At 39.6% G+C, this 19,979-nt stretch overlaps 1 long non-coding RNA gene across 1 annotated transcript; it reads left to right on the forward strand.

Annotated features, from left to right (window-relative positions):
* The first annotated feature begins 13,886 nt into the window (after positions 1 to 13,886).
* LOC122650212 lies at positions 13,887 to 19,238 on the forward strand. Its single transcript, XR_006331396.1, has 3 exons — positions 13,887 to 13,897; positions 15,664 to 15,666; positions 19,095 to 19,238. It is a non-coding gene; the product is annotated as an uncharacterized LOC122650212 (long non-coding RNA).
* Positions 19,239 to 19,979: the final 741 nt, after the last annotated feature.

The raw sequence follows: 19,979 nt of genomic DNA on the forward strand, positions 1-19,979 counted from the left end.
AGCTTGAGGTTGAGTCACACTTGTGGTGCTGTCTTTAAGGTAATTGATGCCTCCTACTGCCAAGGATTGTTCTGCACCACTACCCCAAGATAAAACAACATCCAACTAGAAGATGAAGCAGTTCTTCTAGTCCCTTGAAGGAGCCAAAAGCTTCAGCACAACAAACCTCTAACACACTTAGAAGAAAAGAGGAAAAGAGAAACAAGACTTTTTGTGATTGCAAAGTATGGGCATGAATATGTATCAAGATATATATTTTGCAATGCATTTGGTTGGGTTTATATAGGCCAAAACCAATCCTTGCACACCCTTGGAATTCCCAAGAATAACCACCCACTTATGACCAATTTAATTGGAGAATGAAGTTTATGGACATGAATTAAAAATCAATTCCTAATTCATGGCCATTCTCCCACTATGGATCATGAAAGGCCTTAAAACCCATTCATTCCTCACTAAAGACCATAAAAGGCCTTAAAACCCCATAAAAGGCCATTCTCCACTAAAGACCATAAAAGGCCCTAAAACCTCATAAAGGGAAAGACATGCCTATGGCCATGAATTGAAAAATTAATCCAATTCAATATCCTTGACCCACCTTCCCACTCATGATAGTGACCATGAATAGACTTTAGGGTACCCATAGGATGTTACAACCTTTGGAATTCAACTATTATTTCTTGATTACATGGGCCCCACACCATAACAAAGCAATCAAAACCTTTTGAAACTTAAAAAATAAAATAAAATATATATTAAATATATTTTAAATCTAATAATCCCCCACAAGTTTTAAAATGACACGAAAGACACATGCTGTGACTGAATTAGACACTATAGGACACATCGTTGTAGGTGTCTTCCAGACTTGAACTTACACTAGGTCTAATGGACCGCGCTACAGAGTAGAGGTGGAGTCAGACTCCTTGAACCTTTTCTCATTGGTGTAGCTGACCGTCCCATCAACCATATCCCATAGGTCGACTCTTGCGCTACCCATCACATAACCACTTTGGACTTTTGAACCGGCCATGTCCCTTATCTTGAACTCATAAATGTTTTAGAGAACTCGCCTATAAGTTATCATCGTCGGAGGCCACACCCCCTACATTCACTTAGGTTAGTCCCTGGTGTGCACCACAACTGACACACCCCCATATTTTTTGGGATTAGACTAATTAAGAGCATTACCACTCAACCTCTTTTTTTGTGGTAGTACTACTTTCACCATCTACATCTTGGAATGAATATTTATACAAGTAGTAGTACAGAACCGGTCAACTAGTGACTTCGTTTGTATCCCTTGAACCTAATTCAGGCATTTAGCCTCTTCATGTAGGTAGGGTGTCTATCACATGACCTATGGATTAGACATTAACCCCATTCCTGTAGATGCACTACACAAGTTCTTGACAGACATAGGCTTTGTGAACATGTCAGCTTGGTTACTTTCTAACTTCACATAATCGATAGCTATCATTCCTTCATTTATGTACTGTCTCATAAGGTTGTGTCTGAGGCGTATGTGCCTCTTTTTACCATTGTATATCCGGTTCTTGGCTAGATGAATAGCCGTTTGGTTATCACAAAGTAGTGATACCGATGGCGTCGGTTTTTACCACAATAGAATATCCGCCATTAAGTTCCTAAGCCATTCGACTTCCGTTCTTGCCTTTTCCAAGGCTATGAACTCAGCTTCCATGGTAGAGCCTGTTCCACAAGATTGCTTTGTGGACTTCCATGAGATTGCACCGCCTGCTAGTGTAAATACATACCCACTAGTAGCTAAGGACTCGCTTGTATCCGAGATCCAATTTGCATCACAATACCCTTCCAAAACCGTTGGTTTACAACTATAGTGTAAGCTATAGTTTATAGTGCTTTTTAGGTACTTTAGTAACCTATCAACCGCGCTCCAATGTTCTTTACTTGGATTGTGAGTATGTTGACTCAACTTTTCTACCGCAATGGCAATATCTGGACGTGTACAATTCATTAGATATGTGACCGAACCAATAATTTGAGCATATCTTTTTTGATTCACTGGTTCACCTAGGTTTCTTTTCAAATGACACCCCATATTAAAAGGTGTTTTAACCGCTGAAAGTTCATGGTAGCCATACTTTTTAAGTATGTTTTCTATATAACGGGCTTGGGATAATGAAATATGATTTCCTTGCTTGATGATCTTGATCCCAAGGATCATATCAACCTCTCTTAGGTCTTTTGTGTCAAAACTAGACATCAAAAGTTTCTTAGCTTGATTAACCATTTCCAAGTTTGTTCCCATTATAAGCATATCATCTACATATAGTAGTATGAATACGCCCCTACCACCATAGAACCTGCTATAGAAGCATCTTTCAGCGTCGTTTACAACGAAACCATTTGAAATTAGAACCTTATCCAATTTTTCATGCCATTGCTTTGATGCCTGCTTCAATTCATATAAGGATTTTTGAAGTTTGTAAACCTTTCGCTCTTGGCCAATTACAACACAACCTTCTGGTTGCTTTATGTAAACTTCCTCCTTTAAGTCCCCATTAAAAAATGCCATTTTCACATCCATTTGATGGATGACCAGGTTATGTATTGACGCCATTGCCAACATAACCCTTATCGTGGCAATTCTAGACACTGGGACAAATGTGTCAAAGTAATCAATATTAGGCTTTTGCCTAAAACCCTTGATAATAAGTCTGGCCTTGAAACGATCAAGTGACCAATCACCTTTTAATTTATTTCGAAATATCCACTTGGTTTCCAAAATTTTGGACCCGAATGGTAAATCCACAAATTCCCAAGTATTATTCGCCAAGATTGAATCTAGTTCACTCTTGATTGCCTAGTTCCAAAAGACGACATCCAATGATATAATAGTCTCTTTGTATGTAAGAGAGTCCTTGTCTACTAAATATACAAGCCACTCATCATCTGTATATTTGGGCCTTTTGAGTCGCTTGCTCATCCTAGGCCGACTTTCACCATCATTACTCAATTCTTGATTGGTAACCCTTTCATTTGACTCAATTTCCCCATTAGTCAATTGACTATCCTTCCCATTAGTCAATTGACTATCCTTACTTATAGGTAAGATGGACTTAAAGAGAAATAAATTTTCAAAAAACTCAACGTCTCTTGATTCTATGATACTATTTGGTTCAATAACATCATCCATGGCTTTAATCACTATGAACCGGTATGCTGTACTATTTGTAGCATATCCCAAAAACACACAATCACATATTTTTTGTCCCAATTTTTTTTTCTTGGAATCCGGTAACAACACCTTAGCCAAACAACCCCAAACCCGTAGATGTTTTAGACTTAGACTTGGTTTCTTACCAAACCATTTGTCAAATGGAACCATACCAGTCTTGTTATGTGGAATTCTATTTGATAGATAACATGCCGATAGCATGGCTTTCCCCCACATATCAAGTGGTACACCTGAACTCAATAACATAGAGTTCATCATCTCTTTAAGAGACCTATTTTTTCTTTCGACAACCCCATTTGATTCTGGTTGATATGGAGCAGTTGTTTCATGGATAATTCCATTTTCCTCATAAATTTATCAAGGTTAAAATACTCAGTCCCTCTATCAGTTCTAAGTCTTTTAACCTTCTTGTCAAGTTGATTTTCAACTTTCATTTTGTAAGATATGAACGCCTTTTCGACCTCATCCTTTGATTTGAGTAAATACACCATGGTATATCTAGAGTGGTCATCTATGAAAGTTATGACATAGTTGTTTCCTCCCCTAAACTCATATGACTTGTAGTCACTTAAGTCACTATAGATTAATTCCAAGAAATCACTCTTCTTATCCACAGTCTTATGAGGCTTTTTGGTTAACTTTGCCTCTACACAAGTTATACACTTGTTCACGGGGGGTTCCACCTTATCGGTGATCATGCCTAACTTACATTGTTTGGTGATATATTTCACACTACTGTGACCCAACCTACCATGCCACACATCAAAAAAGTTAGAAGAGACAACCATGTAATCGGAAAAAATACTAGTTTTCTCAATTACAATATTTTCAACACTTAGTACAAACAACCCCTCACTAAGGTATCCTTTCCCCAAAAAAACATTGTTTCTAGTGACAACCGTCATTCCTACTTTATTAAGCAAAGGAACTGAAATTAAATTGTGCCTAATGTCCGGCACATGGAGAACATTGGTGAGAACCATAGTCTTCCTCTAAGTGAGCTTCAAAGTCACTTTTTCTTTTCCCATAACAGGGGCACTTTGGAAATTTCTCATAAATACTTTTTCATCCTCTATACGCATGGAATAGGAGGAAAACATCTTCAAATCACTACAAATATGTCTTGTAGCACCGGTATCCAATACCCAATCCTTTGATTTTTCAACCAAATTTGCTTCCGTGACCATAGCTATAAAGACGTTGTCTTCAACTAGGTTCACCTTTTCAGAATTTTTCTTCCTAAATTGACAATCTTTCTTGAAGTTCCCTAGCTTACCACACACAAAACAAGTAAGTTTCTTCTTCCTGAAAGAAGGCTCATCATTGTCTTGCCGATTCTTTCTTTTCTTGTTTTGTTTGTTGATTTCTACCAAGTTTGCTTTTAGGCGTCTTTCCCCAAGGACTTTTTCACCCTTGTCCTTGTGTCGATTCTTCTCCTCAATTTTGATCCTTACAATCAATTGGTCTAGAGTCAACTCCGTCTTTTTGTGTTTCATAGACGCCTTAAAGGCATCCCAAAAAGATGGAAGCTTTTCAATCAAGGCACCGATCACAAATTCTTCTGGTAGAACCATATTTTCCTTTGCTAGCTTTCCAACTAAAATTTGAAATTGATCAATTTAGTTTGAGACGGTGTCACTATCTTTTATAGCAAAGTTTAGAAAGTTAGCCACCAAGTACTTCCTTGAACCAGCATCCTCAAAAGAGTTTTTTTTTGCCAAAGCATTCTAAATCGAACACGCATATTCCAAAGAACTATACACATGGTATAGATAATTTGATAATGCGTTCAAGAATCGATTCTTGCACTGGTAATCCGCTTGAATCCAAGCCACCCTTTTGTCCTCCTTTTTGGGATCATTATTTTTTTTCGGCATGGGTTCAGTCAAGGCAAACACCACCCCAATTTGGGCTAAAGCAAACAACATCATTTGCCTCCATCGTTGGAAGTTTTAACCTCCAAACTATTCGATCTTGTCAAATTCAGAGACAATCCTCATCTTACCCAAATCTGGGATAAGCTCCGTCATCGACGGGATAACATTGGTGGGAATAGAGTCAATGGTAGGAAAAAGAAGAATCTCCTTACCATTGCGGTTAATAGAAACTCCGCCTTCTTGGTTGTTGATTGCTCCTTCAATACTGTTGTTTGAAGGATTTTTTTCGTTGACAGCTCCATCAACGGTGTTGTTGTTCGAAGCATCACCCTTATTGCTTACAACTTCAAGATCAATCATGAAATCTTATAACAATTAATTACCTTAAACTTGTTAGATAATTGTATTACAATTCCTTACAAATAATTTGAAACAACACAAATTGTAATACAATAGAAATAGTAGAAACTAGGTTTGACCTTTGGCTGAAATGAAAAGAACAAAACTTGAGTTTGATGTAGAGTCACACCCGCAACAACTTAAACAAGCTTGAGGTTAAGTCACACTTGTGGTGCTGCCTTTAAGATAATTGATGCCTCCTACTGCCAAGGATTATTCTGCACCACTACCCCAAGATAAAACAACCTCCAACTAGAAGATGAAGCAGTTCTTCTAGTCCCTTGAAGGAGCCAAAAGCTTTAGCACAACAAACCTCTAACACACTTAGAAGAAAAGAGGAAAAGAGAAACAAGACTTTTTTGTGACTGCAAAGAATGGGCATGAATATGTATCAAGATATATATTTTGCAATGCATTTGGTTGGGTTTATATAGGCCCAAAACCAATCCTTGCACACCCTTGGAATTCTCAAGAATAACCATCCACTTATGACCAATTTAATTGGAGAATGAAGTTTATGGACATGAATTAAAAATCAATTCCTAATTCATGGCCATTCTCCCACTATGGATCATGAAAGGCCTTAAAACCCATTCATTCCTCACTAAAGACCATAAAAGGTCTTAAAACCCCATAAAAGGCCATTCTTCACTAAAGACCATAAAAGGCCTTAAAACCCCATAAAGGGAAAGACATGCCTATGGCCATGAATTGAAAAATTAATCCAATTCAATATCCTTGACCCACCTTCCCACTCATGATAGTGACCATGAATAGACTTTAGGGTACCCATAGTATGTTACAACCTTTGGAATTCAACCATTATTTCTTGATTACATGGGTCCTACACCATAACAAAGGAATCAAAACCTTTTGAAACTTAAAATATAAAATAAAACATATATTAAATATATTTTAAATCTCACAGGAAAGCTTCTCCTTTTAGGAGTGATTCTCAAGCCCTTTCAGGATCTTCCATGGCTGATATATTACACCAATTCCTTAACGTATCTTCTATGTTCCCTGATCCAGGTGATGCTGTTCTTCAATGGGTATCGCTGATATGGAGTATTTGGAAATTCCGCAATGATTATATCTTTAATCATTCTAATTTAACATTAACATCTTTCTTTCAGGTTTTTTACCGTATTGTTGAAGAAGCTAGGATTGGCCTTACTAGCAATAAGGTCTCAATTAAAATTCCTGCTACTGTCTCTTCAATCTCCCCTCCGATTCTAGCTGAGCATTTGTTATCCATGTTGATGGTGCGTGGTGTTGGACAAGTGTGTGTCCATCAAACCTGGTTTGGTCCGGTTCAACCCGGTTCACCTTTGTATTGGGCATTTATACATTTTAGTTTGATATTATCACATGTGATATAAACTTTTTGAGCATTATGTGTCCCTAAGTTTTACTTAAAATGGTAGTCACGACTAGGGTTTGGGCTGGGCACCCTTATCATATGGTCGTCGCATTGGGTATGCCTAGACATGTGATGTTAGGGTACGAATGCGAGTGCTCACATGTTTGATGTGTGCATTGGCGAAGAATCTACTTTGTCGATTCTCTCATGTATTACTGCCAGATGTAGGAAGGGATAGACATGTGTCACCGACACCCTGTATCAGAGGGAACCCTGTCACTGCAAAGTGTGATCACATTCTTTGGTTCGTCAATGACTGAGATTCAAGCGAGTCAAAGCCGGTGTTCTGGGAATACGTGAACACTTTGTGAGTGAAGGAGTTATCCAACACGATCGTCACTGCTCGATTGGGGAACACCAAGATAGAGACTGTCTGTGCATGGTCGGTTTAGAATCTGGATCCAGAACCATTTTTTGAAATGGTTTTGCAAAATTTATTTTACATAAAATGATACATTATTTATAGTTATTTTAAATAAAGTGTTTAATCGAGTTTTGCCGGACCCGATCAAATGCACAGACACTCGTATATGGACACGTACTATGGATTGGGGTTTGGCAGTACATGTGTACATGCCCTAGATTCCATAATGATGGTGTTGATTAGTGGGGGGGTTATATATGATAATTATTTTTCTATAGGGAGTTATTTGGAATTTGCTAATTTAATTGGCTCTTTGTTTAATTAATGGATATGATGCTAATTGTAATTATCCATTAATAATTAAATAAAGAATCTAATTAGAACTTTTTCTATTAGATTCTGCTTCTTCACCTGTGTAGCACTTTGAGTTTAAACAAAACTGCCAAAAAGAGAGAGAGAGAGAGAGAGAGAGAGAGAGTCAGACTCTCACTAGGGATTTATTAAATCCTACTGGGATTTTATTAATTCAAAATATTATAAATAGAGGACCAAAAAAAGTAGAAGGATGAAGCTCTCCACGTTTTTGGAGCAGACACTCTCTCTCCTACATTTTTGGTTTCTCTCTCTCCCTCTTATGATCTCTCTTCTTCTTTTTGCTTCTCTCATCTGTGTTTGAGAGTTAGGGTTTGAGAAACCCTAGATCTGTGCTGAAGAGTTCGAGAGCATCTGGGATTGGCTTGAAGAACCTTGTAGCACCATTGGAGGTTCAAATCTGTTTGCTTTAAGCGCTCACTGGAGGAAGAACCACTGTCTATTGAAGGAGCAACACTTGAGGCTCATCAGGTTAGCAGTTCTTTATTAATTCCTTCAGTTCATTGATTATTAATATTTATAGGATGTGAAAGAAACTCGAATCAATTAATTTCCGCTGCGCATTTGAGTATGGGATGGATCCCTCTTGCCATGTGATGGACTAGGGATGAATTTCTCCGTCCCTATTGTGATAATTAATTTTATGGGACGTAATAGGGAAGGAGAAACCCTAATAGAGATGCACCAGGGTTCCCATGGGCGACCATGAGAAATCCTAAAATTTAATGGGGCACCCATGGGACACCATGGGATAACCCAGGGCGTGCAAAACCCTAATTTTTTTGTATATTGGTTTCCTTAGGGAACCATGGTTTGATCCCTAGACCGTTGTTTGACCAACAATGTGGTATCAGAGCCATATTTCACACCCATGAATATTGAATAATTAATAATTTAATATGATTTTCATGAGTGGGATGGAAGTTGTACATGGGAGGTTAAAATTATGGTTATTGTAACAACCTTCTCATGTGCACATGGGTAGTTACAAGGTTGTTAGTGTAACAACCTACCCATATGATGATGAATTTGGTTTGTTTTATTTATTTCAATTATTGAAGCATGTATCCAATTAAGGAGTGATTATTAATTTTATTAATTTAATTTTTTTAATCATGTTTTATATGTGAGGGGGGGGGGGGGTGGGAGCGCACACTGCCAAGCCACTGCGCACGCCCTCCCCTTGTTCCTTGCCCTTGTGCGTATGCCTTAATGGGCTGCTGCCTGCGGGCAGCAAGCTTGCGGGCTGCGGGCTTGCAGGCTGCTGTCCGTGGGCTTTAGCCTGCAGCCATGGGCCAAAAGGCTACGTAGGGAGTGCCTGCAGCCTGTGCATGTGGGCTGCATGCACCCCCCTTGTTTTCCCTCCAGTTTAACATTAAAAAAAAGAAAAAAAAAAGAAGAAGATTTTTCAAAACAGTATTTTTATTAATAGGTTTTGTGGAAGAAGATAGGTGAAGGGAGTCTTCCCTCCACCCACTTGTAATTAAAATTGTGATTTTAATTTTATGGGTTTGGATACATGTTATCACATGAGATGTGATGGTTCGATAATTGATGGAATCCATGTTATATTTTTGGTTTACTTGCTTTAATGCCCATGTATGAAATTATATTATGATGTGATTATGAGAATGGCATTCTAATAAATGGATGGATTGTTTATGTATGTGATACATGGGATTATGGGTGGATGTGATGCTTCTCTCTCTTTCTCTCTCTCCCCCTATCTTTTTTATAAACAAATGTACTCCACCCCATGGGCAGCCCAAATGGTGGGTTGGTTTCTCCATGCGGGGTTTCTTTATTATTATAGAAAGGAAAGTGTATAAAATTTTTTCTAGGTTTCCATTGTAATTTTAGAGGAGTTAGAACTTCCAGAGCATGTAGATGGTGATCCACATGTGGCGCTCAAAGCTTATGAAAATACAAGTCACCTACTTTGCAGACGTGATCGGGCGGAGGAGATGATCGAGGCGTGGCATCCATAGCATAATAAATACACCCAAAGTTATTAGTTTTATTTTCATTGGGAGGGTTCTTTAATTGTTTCTGATAAAAATGCCGCCATCCCATAATCACTTTTAATTAATGTTGATTAATTATGTTATTTTATTCCATCCATTATATGTATGTGAGAGTTGCTTAATCCCTCTTTAATCATAATACATGTATGATATGGACTAGTCTTAATCGGTAGACATGTCTATGGCCTCCTATTGAAGATAAATGTAGAGATTGTGTGATATGCCCTGTATACGTCGACAGGACATTGCCAGGACCACTGTCACATTTATCTATATTTACCTCCATCGAGATACGTTAGGGTATGGATAGTGAGAGGGCATTGCGACAGTGGGCCATCTTTCATGATTCCATGATTCTAAGTAATGTGATAGGTAAGTACATGACTTGGGTGTGTGTCAACTGACAGGATCTAGACATGGCACCCAGGTGATCGAAAATATTGGACGCCCATGAGGCGGACAGCTTAGTCCACACTACCACGGTGTGTATAATGACTCCTGACAGGGTAAGTTATGCATGCAAGGGTTGTAGGTATCCAATTCATCTTTTGGGTTATGAGGGAAACCCAAATCATGAAAGACCATTGATGTGTGTGCTCAATTTATTATTTTCAATGGTCATAAATTGGCATGTGGTTATTTACTTGTGCATGTGTAGATTAATATACGATGGCTGTCGTTAATTCCAACCTGTTAATACTCATTAGCGAATACAAACTTAATGGTACAAACTATGTCGATTGGTACCAGAGCATTAAGTTGCTCCTAACTGCTGAAGGACTGTACACAGTTCTAGATAAACAAGTTCCTTCTCAACCCGACCCAACAATTTTGAGGCAAATGAAGAGATGCAGGAGTTCCTCATGAGGGATTCCAAGGCATCACTCTATATCCTAAGATCATTGGAAAAGTCAGTTGTAGACTCAGTTAAGGATATATGCACTACTAGGGGAAAATGGATAAGCTTGCTGAATTGTTCAACAGGCAATTGACACACGCACATTCTAATGCGGTGAGTTAAATCCATAATTCCAAGATGTCCGAGGGGATTCCAGTGATGGATCATGTAATAAAAATGATCAATCTATTTGAAAAACTGGAATCCATGGGGATTGATTTCAGTCTGCGATACAAGACTGGTGTGATCTTAGCGTCACTCATTTCTGCCTACGCACCTTTTAGGATGTTCTACAAGATGTCCGAGAAGGAGATGGAGCTCACTGAGCTTGTTAATGCACTGGTAAAGGCTAAAGCGTCCTTGAAAAAGGACAAGGCTGAGGTCAATGCAACTGAGGCAAAGCCTTCTTCAAATGGGAAGAAGAAGAAAAAGGGAAGTAAGGGTAAGACCCTGAAAGCCAAGGGTGGGAAGTCTGGCAATAAAGGCAAAGGCAAGTGCTTCTATTGCAAGAAGGAGGGTCACTGGAAAAGAAACTGTCGTGCTTACCTGGCAACTTTGAAAGATAAGAAGCCGGATGAAACAGAGGCTGCTAAAGAAGGTACATGTGATATTCACGTTCTTTATGAGTCTAATTTATCTTTTGAACCGACCAATTCTTGGTTGGTGGATAGTGGATCCACTGTTCACTTTGCAATGATTTGCAGGGGTTCAAGGAGACAAGGAACCTGAAAGAAATGAGGTGCGTCTTCGGATGGGCACTAGAGCTGAGACCATGGCGATGGCTGTGGGAACTTTTATTTTGAAATTTAGTTCTGCTAGTTTAGTTTTAAAAGATTGCTATTATGTACCCTCTTTCAAGAGGAAGATAATTTCAGTTTCAAAACTTATTTTCGACGGATATAGTTTTTCCTTTAATTCTAAGTTAATTATTCGTTTTAATAATTCCTTTATGGCATTCGGATATATGCAAAGTGGTTTGTATTTCCTAGATTGCCTTGTTAGAACGAATGTAGTTTCAAATGTTGATTTGAAACGGAAAGCAGCTCTAGTGAACTCAACATACCTGTGGCATCTAAGATTAGGTCACATTAATTTGGACTGAATCAGTAGATTGGTGAGGGATGGGTCCTTAGAGAGTCTAGGGTGGAACCATTCCCCACCTGTGAGTCATGCCTTCAGGGCAAAATGACCAAGAAACCCTTTAGCAATAAAGGTGCTAGAGCCATCGATCTGTTGGAGTTGATACATACTGACGTGTATGGACCCATGAACATACAAGCAAGATATGGGTATGAGTACTTTATCACATTCACCGATGATTACTCTAGATATGGTTACATATACTTGATGCGTAGGAAATCGAAAACCTTTGATAAATTCAAAGAATTCCAAGCCGAGGTCGAAAGACAGCTCGACAAACACGTCAAGTCCTTACGGTCAGATCGTGGAGGGGAGTATCTATCGGATCAATTTAAAGATCATCTTATATAACAAGGGATAGTTAATCAACTAACTAATCCAGGTACACAACAACAAAATGGTGTATCCGAACGACGCAATCGGACCCTATTGGATATGGTCCAGACGATGCTCACTTATAGTGAGCTGCCTCTTTCTTTCTGGGGGTACGCTTTAGAGACGGCGATATATATCTTGAATAAGGTTCCATCTAAGTCTGTAGCCAAGACACCCTTTGAGTTGTGGAAAGGGCGAAAGCCCAGTATTCAACACCTTAGGGTATGGGGTTGCATAGCATATGTGCGAAAGCAACAGATAGACAAGTTGGAATCCAGGACTTCGAGATGCTAATTCTTAGGCTACCTCAAAGGCACGATAGGCTATTATTTCTATGACCTGGTTGACCAAAAGGTCATTGTAAGCAACACGTCACATTTTTAGAGGAAGAATGATGACCCAGAGGTCCGAACCAGTAGTCATTAAGGAGCTATTAGATGGCTCAGAAACGTCACTTCCTGAAGTGAGACCAATTGACATACCCACTGAAATACCAACACCTGAAGAACCTCAATGCAGTGGGAGGACTATTAGACCACCCACCAGGCTTACTCTTCTAACCGAAGAGGAAACTGTGGAAGAGTTTCACATGGTATCGGTTGAATCGGATGATGATCCGATGACATACTCTGAGGCTCTTAAGGATGTTGATGCCACTAGGTGGTTGGAGGCAATGCACTCTGAGATCAATTCGATGCATTCCAACAAGGTTTGGACTCTAGTCGATCCACCAACTAGCGTCAAGCTAATTGGATGTAAATGGATCTTCAAGAGGAAGAAGGGCATCGATGGAAAAGTCGAAAGGCTCAAAGTGAGACTGGTGGCAAAGGGCTATACCCAGAAAGAGGGTATAGACTATAAGGAAACCTTTTCATCGATGGCGATGATGAAATCCATTAGGATTTTATTGGCAATCGCCGTACACTTTGATTTTGAGATCTGGCAGATGGATGTGCAGACTGCATTTCTAAATGGATTTCTCCAAGAGAAAATCTACATGTAACAGCCAGAGGGGTTCTCTTCCTTAGAGGAAGAAAGAAAGGTGTGCAAATTGCAGAGGTTCATTTATGGACTGAAGTAGGCTTCCAAAAGCTGGAACATCAGGTTTGATCAATCAATCAAATCATTTGATTTTGATCAAAACATGGATGAACCATGCGTTTACAAGAAGATCAGTGGGAGGGCAGTATGTTTTCTTGTTTTATACGTAGATGACATATTGCTTATGGGTAATGATGTAGGATTCCTTTCATTAGTAAAACAATGGTTATCCACAACGTTTTCGATGAAAGTCCCTGGTGAAGCTAGTTATATCCTTGGGAATAAACTCGTAAGAGATCTCCAGAAAAGGATGCTAGGCTTGCGACAGGCTACCTATATAGACAAAGTCCTGGCCAGATTTAGCATGGAGAACTCCAAACGGGGAAGTGTCCCTTTCCGACTGGGAGTCTTATGTACGTCATGTTATGTACGAGGTCAGACATTTGCTATGCAATAGGTATTGTGAGTCGTTACGAGTCTAATGAGTGGATGTGCCATTGTGTGGAGGAGTACAAAATAGAAATCTACAGCCGATCCCAATTTTTATGAACACCTTACATCATATGATGCGGCTAATAAGGTGTTTGGGTTAGGAAATTCCTAACATTTCTGGAGTAGTCCCTGATCTTGTCAAAAGTCTTATTCCCCTGTTATGTGACAACAGAGGGGCCATTGCACAAGCTAAGGAGCCTAGGGCTCATCAGAGGAACAAGCACGTGCAGCGGAAGTATCATCTCATCAGAGAGATTATCCAGCAGAGCGACGTGAGTATCTCCAAAGTAAACACAACTGAAAATGTATCAGATGCTATAACAAAGGGTTTGTCTCCTGGAGTGTTTGTCTTTGATGTACAAGTGGGAGATTGTTGGACAAGTGTGTGTCCATCAAACCTGGTTCGGTCCGGTTCAACCCGGTTCACCTTTGTATTGAACATTTATACATTTTAGTTTGATATTGTCACATGCGATATAAACTTTTTGAGCATTATGTGTCCCTAAGTTTTACTTAAAATGGTAGTCACGATTAGGGTTTGGGCTGGGCACCCTTATCATATGGTCGTCGCATTGGGTATGCCTAGACATGTGATGTCAGGGTACGAATGCGAGTGCTCACATGTTTGATGTGTGCATTGGCGAAGAATCTACTTTGTCGATTCCCTCATGTATTACTACCAGATGTAGGAAGGGATAGACATGTGTCACCGACACCCTGTACCTGAGGGAACCCTGTCACTGCAAAGTGTGATCGTATTCTTTGGTTCCTCAATGACTGAGACTCAAGCGAGTCAAAGCCGGTGTTCTGGGAATGCGTGAACACTTTGTGAGTGAAGGAGTTATCGAACATGGTCGCCACTGCCCGATTGGGAAACACCAAGATAGAGACTGTCTGTGCATGGTCGGTTTAGAATCTGGATCCAGTACCGTTTTTGGAAATGGTTTTGCAAAATTTATTTTACATAAAATGATACATTATTTATAGTTATTTTAAATAAAGTGTTTAATCTAGTTTTGCGGGACCCGATCAGATGCACAGACGCTCGTATATGGACACGTACTATGGATTGGGGTTTGGCAGTACATGTGTACATGCCCTAGATTCCATAATGATGGTGTTGATTAGTGGGGGGGTTGTATATGATAATTGTTATCATATAGGGAGTTATTTGGAATTTGCTAATTTAATTGGCTCTTTGTTTAATTAATAGATATGGTGCTAATTGTAATTATCCATTAATAATTAAATAAAGAATCTAATTAAAACTTTCCCTTTTAGATTCTGCTTCTTCTCCTGTGTAGCACTTTGAGTTTAAACAGAACTGCCAAAAAGAGAGAGAGAGAGAGAGAGAGAGAGAGAGAGAGAGAGAGAGAGAGAGAGTCAGACTCTCACTGGGGATTTATTAAATCCTGCTGGGATTTAATTAATTCAAAATATTATAAATAGAGGACCAAAAAATGAAGAAGGATGAAGCTCTCCACGTTTTTAGAGGAGACACTCTCTCTCTTACATTTTTGGTTTCTCTCTCTCCTTCTTGTGATCTCTCTTCTTCTTCTTGCTTCTCTCATCTGTGTTTGAGAGTTAGGGTTTGAGAAACCCTAGATCTGTGCTGAAGAGTTCGAGAGCATCTGAGATTGGCTTAAAGAACCTTGGTAGCACCATTGGAGGTTCAGATCTGTTTGCTTGGAGCGCTCACTGGAGGAAGAACCACTGTCTATTGGAGGAGCAACACTTGAGGCTCACTAGGTTAGCAATTCTTTATTAATTCCTTCAGTTCGTTGATTATTAATATTTATGAGATGCGAAAGAAACTCGAATCGATTAATTTCCGCTGCGCATTCGAGTATGGGATGGATCCCTCTTGCCATGGGATGGACCAGAGATGAATTGCTCCTTCCCTATTGTGATAATTAATTTTATGGGATGCAATAGGGAAGGAGAAACCCTAATAGGGATGCACCAGGGTTCCCATGGGTGACCATGAGAAATCCTAAAATTTAATGGGGCACCCATGGGACACCATGGGATAACCCAGGGCGTGCAAAACCCTAATTTTTCTATATATTGGTTTCCCTAGGGAACCATGGTTTGATCCCTAGACCGTTGTTTGACCAACACGTGGAAGGAAAACTGCTTGAATGGACGGCGTGGAGTTGTGATCCAAGATCATAAAAAAGCATTTTTTGCAACAAAGTGCAAGTTTGGTTGCAGTTTTTCTCCAGCAGCTATGGAGGCGGAAGCAATAAGAGATGGCTTACTTTTGGCTAGAAGCTTAAATCTGCATCATATCCTCATTCTCTCTAACTATATGAGTGTTATTGCTTGTGTAAATAGATCTGCAGCAGGGTCGGACTGGGCTCTCCACCCAAAATTCCTTGGGAAATGTGGGAGAGGACCCTCCTATTTATAGGGAGGGACCCCCTCTCTCTCTTGGCCAGATAAGTCCTCCACGGCGCCGTGGAGATGTCCACGGCGTCGTGGGTGACGTCAGCAGGCTGATGTCACACCCCCTTATGGTGCCGTGGAAATCCGGTACACATCCCCACGGTACCGTGGGAAGGCACCCATGGCGCCGTGGGGGCGCAGTGCCATTTTTCCTTATTTTTGGACCTAAAATGGGCCATTTTGTGATCAGCATGGTTCTTGGTCTTATGGCTCAAGTATCTTGGGTCTAAAAGGAGGGAGTGTGCGTCGTCCATCGTCCATGTCCTGTTGTCATCATCGCCAATTAGGGGGGTGACAAAAATCAGTGTCTACACATTGTGATTGATTTTATTTTTTTTTTTTGTAGAAATTGTAATTGATAATTGGTAGTAATTTTGAAACTTCTTCCTTCTTTCTCTATACTTCTAATCAACCATCTCCCTTATCCCTCCAACCTTACTTGTATCCGTTACCTCTAGAAGATGTTAATTTTGAAAATGATTGAAAAATATCAAATTGAGACAACCAAACTCTTAACGATTCGGCTTCCGTTTGGATTCTTTTGAAACTGGCAGAAATGAAACGGTCAAACTGATTGAACTAAAACCAATTTGTTGCTGAAGAAAACTATCTTTTAGCTGATATGAGCTGCGGTGGTTGATGAACCTATAGATCACAAAAAATTGGACATCATGAGAGGGCTAGAGCGGACTCTGGCGAGGACTCTCCAATGCCAAGTCAATTTTCTGGCAACTGAAAGGAACAATAGAGCAAAATCATAGGAGTCCTAGAGTAACTGATCAAGATAATTGATCATATATTGCTCCAAGGAGGAGGCTTTATTTATACTGGAGTGTTTGGTAGTCTGAGGCAGTGATGAGAGTTCCTCTTGGATATGTCATCTTTCCCAAGATAGTAGTTTCCTTTTAGAAGTAGGGATAAGCATGGAAAGTCTGTTTATGGAAAGCTTCTAATACCTGTGGCTGTGTGGGGATTCCTTCCATTAGTAGGGAGCTAGATTCTCGTTATAGTAAATCTCTTTGGCCATCGTGGCGCGAAGTTTCTAATTTCCTATACTAAGTATGATTTTCTTATCTGGTGCTTGGTTTGTAGAAGGTTTCTATATTGAGAAGGTTGAGCTAAAGATATATTGGAACAGGCTTCCAACTTCTTTACCCTTCATATATCCACATGTCGTATTGTGAGTGGTGGACATATTTTATCTGTATCAGAGGCCCCCCACTCCCTCAGCTCGTATTTATTATGAGTCGCAGGTAGTACACCCGTGCCCAAACCAGGTCTAATTTGAACTTGGTGCGCAGGTAAAGCTCTGGTGACTGTTTGCTAGTTATGTATATCCATTAAAATCGGTTCATTCTGGTTCAGTCCGATTTATTGTGTATTGAACCTTTTATACATTTGGTTTAATATTATCACATGCGATATAAAATTTTTGAGAAATGTATGCTTGTAAGTTTACACTTAAAATGGTAGTCACGACTAGAGTTTAGGTTGGACACCCTTATCATATGGTCGTCGCATTGGGTATGCCTAGACATGGTGATGTCAGGGTACGAATGCGAGCACACATATTGGTGTGTATTGGCGAAGAATCTACTTGTGTCGATTCTCTCATGTATTACTACTGGATGTAGGTCTGGGAAAGACATGTGTCACCGAGACCCAGTATCTGAGAGGGCCTTGTCACTACAAAATGTGAACGCATTCTTTAGTTCATCAATGACTAAAGTTCAAGAGAACCGAAGCCGGTATTCTGGGAATGCGCAAATATTTTGTGTGTGAAAGAATCACTCAACATGATCTCCACTACCCGATTGGGAAACAACAAGGATAGATTGTTTGTGGATGGTCAAATGAGAATCAAGATCTTGTATAATTTTAGAAATGGTTTGCAAAACTTATTTTCACATAAATTGATAAATAATATCTATGGTTTTGATTAAAGTATTTAATCGTGTTTTGTGGATTCCGATCACGTTCATAGACATACTAATATGGACATGTACTATGGAATGGGGTTTGAGAGTATTGAAATAATACCCTAAATTCTTTAATGATGATGTTGATTAGTGGAGGGTTGGAGCATAATAAGTTGTTATTATGTGAGGGTATTTCTACGATTTACTGATTAATAATTATTTTATTTAATTTTAAATGGATGTGATGCAATTATTTAATTGTTCATTAAAGATAAAATTTATTAATTATTTAAATTCCCCTTTAGATTCTACTTCTTCACCAATTAGAAACCCATCAAGAAAGCCCCACTGAATTTTAATTCAAACTTGAGGAGAGAGAGTGTCGACTCTCACAAGGACTGATCAAGGGGGCTCTTTAGTGCCCCACTTATATAAACAAGGGAGAGAGCCAAGTATGCTTGGCCAATTCTCTTGCTCTCTCCCCATGTACCCGATTTCTCTTTCTCTCTCTTGTCTCTCTTGCTCTTGTGCTCTTTTGAGTGGTGAGTTGTTTTAGGGTTTTGGAAAACCCTAGTTCTTGAAAGATTGGATCTTTTTTATTTTTGGAGAAGCTTGTTGTTTGGCTTGGGAATCTTTGGCTGTGTCAAGAAGGTTCAAGAAGAGTTTTCTTGAAGTGCTCATTCGGGTGTAAGTTGGTTGGGCCAGGTTATTTTTCCAATCATTGATGATATGGAGAAGGGTAAAGAGATTGGATATCGGAATGGTGGAAGCTTTCCTCAACCATGGACGAGGTTTGAAGTCTTCTGCAATGGTTCACAAGCTTGATCGGGTTGGTGCTAGGGTTATTAGTAGAGAATGAATGAATTCTGCCTGGGATTTGTCACTTCGAAGAACAGGTTTGAAGAGACGAGGAGGATGCCGCAAAGTATGGTAAAAACCTGGTCAACTATCATACACCCTGACTGTCTGTTCGCCGTGTCTGAGCTTGGCCGTCGGCCTCTGGTTCGGTCGTTGCAAGAGACCATAGTGGTAGTTGTTAAAACCCTAAATGGGTTTTCTCCATTATCGGCTCAGCGATTTGGGGAAGAAGGAGAGGGAAGAGGGAAACCCATTCAGCACAACCTTCGATTGTCGAAACCCTTTTTGACATAAGAAACCCTAACCCTAAATACCATATGTGCAGGGACTAAAGCCTAAGAAGCCATTGAACAAGCCATCGAACTGGCCGAGCTTCTGGTTCAAAGACAAAGCTTGAGATTGAGTTGCAGGTGTGAGGAAGGAAGACAATGAATTTGGGGTTTTTAGTTGCAAGGGTAAAATCATAAATCGACACAGCTAAAGGGTAGTTTAGGGATTTAAATTTATTTAACTGGGTGTCATCACTTAACAGCATTAAACTAACGTTAGGAACTAATTTTTCATATTGGGGTCCAAACTAAGGGATGATTTAAGTTTTTTCAAAAATCAGGGGATAATCTGAATTTCATTTGAAAATCAGGGGGTGATCTGTAATTTACCCTATATAATTTGGTTCATTCAGGGTTTGCCCGTATTCTATACAGCACAGCTGCACCAAAAGATTTTTGACGTAAGGATGTTTGGGAGATTAGAATTGTCGCGAGCAACCCAGTCAGGGTCCCCTCGACTCAATAGTCTATACAACTTGCGATTGAAACAGCTCAATTATAAACTGGCATGGCAGCCCACAGAAAAGTAGAAAGGGACACAGGACATGCTAAGTTGATTTTCTATAACCAAGGTTTTTTTTTTTTTAATTTCTTTAACTTTATACATCATTCAGTTCTTAAAATGTGCAGATTCAGGAACCACGGGAGATGATCACGATGTGAGCCTTGAATTTGTCAAATCAAAACATATTATAAATTTTTTCTGGCCTTTGGACCTTCAACTTTCATATACCCAAAACAAAGACCTTCAGTCAACTTCTGGTATGGAAATCCCATGGGCTGACTGATTGATGTCAGGA

Source organism: Telopea speciosissima, chromosome 2 (assembly GCF_018873765.1).
Source record: "Telopea speciosissima isolate NSW1024214 ecotype Mountain lineage chromosome 2, Tspe_v1, whole genome shotgun sequence".
In the NCBI taxonomy this organism is placed as follows: domain Eukaryota; kingdom Viridiplantae; phylum Streptophyta; class Magnoliopsida; order Proteales; family Proteaceae; genus Telopea; species Telopea speciosissima.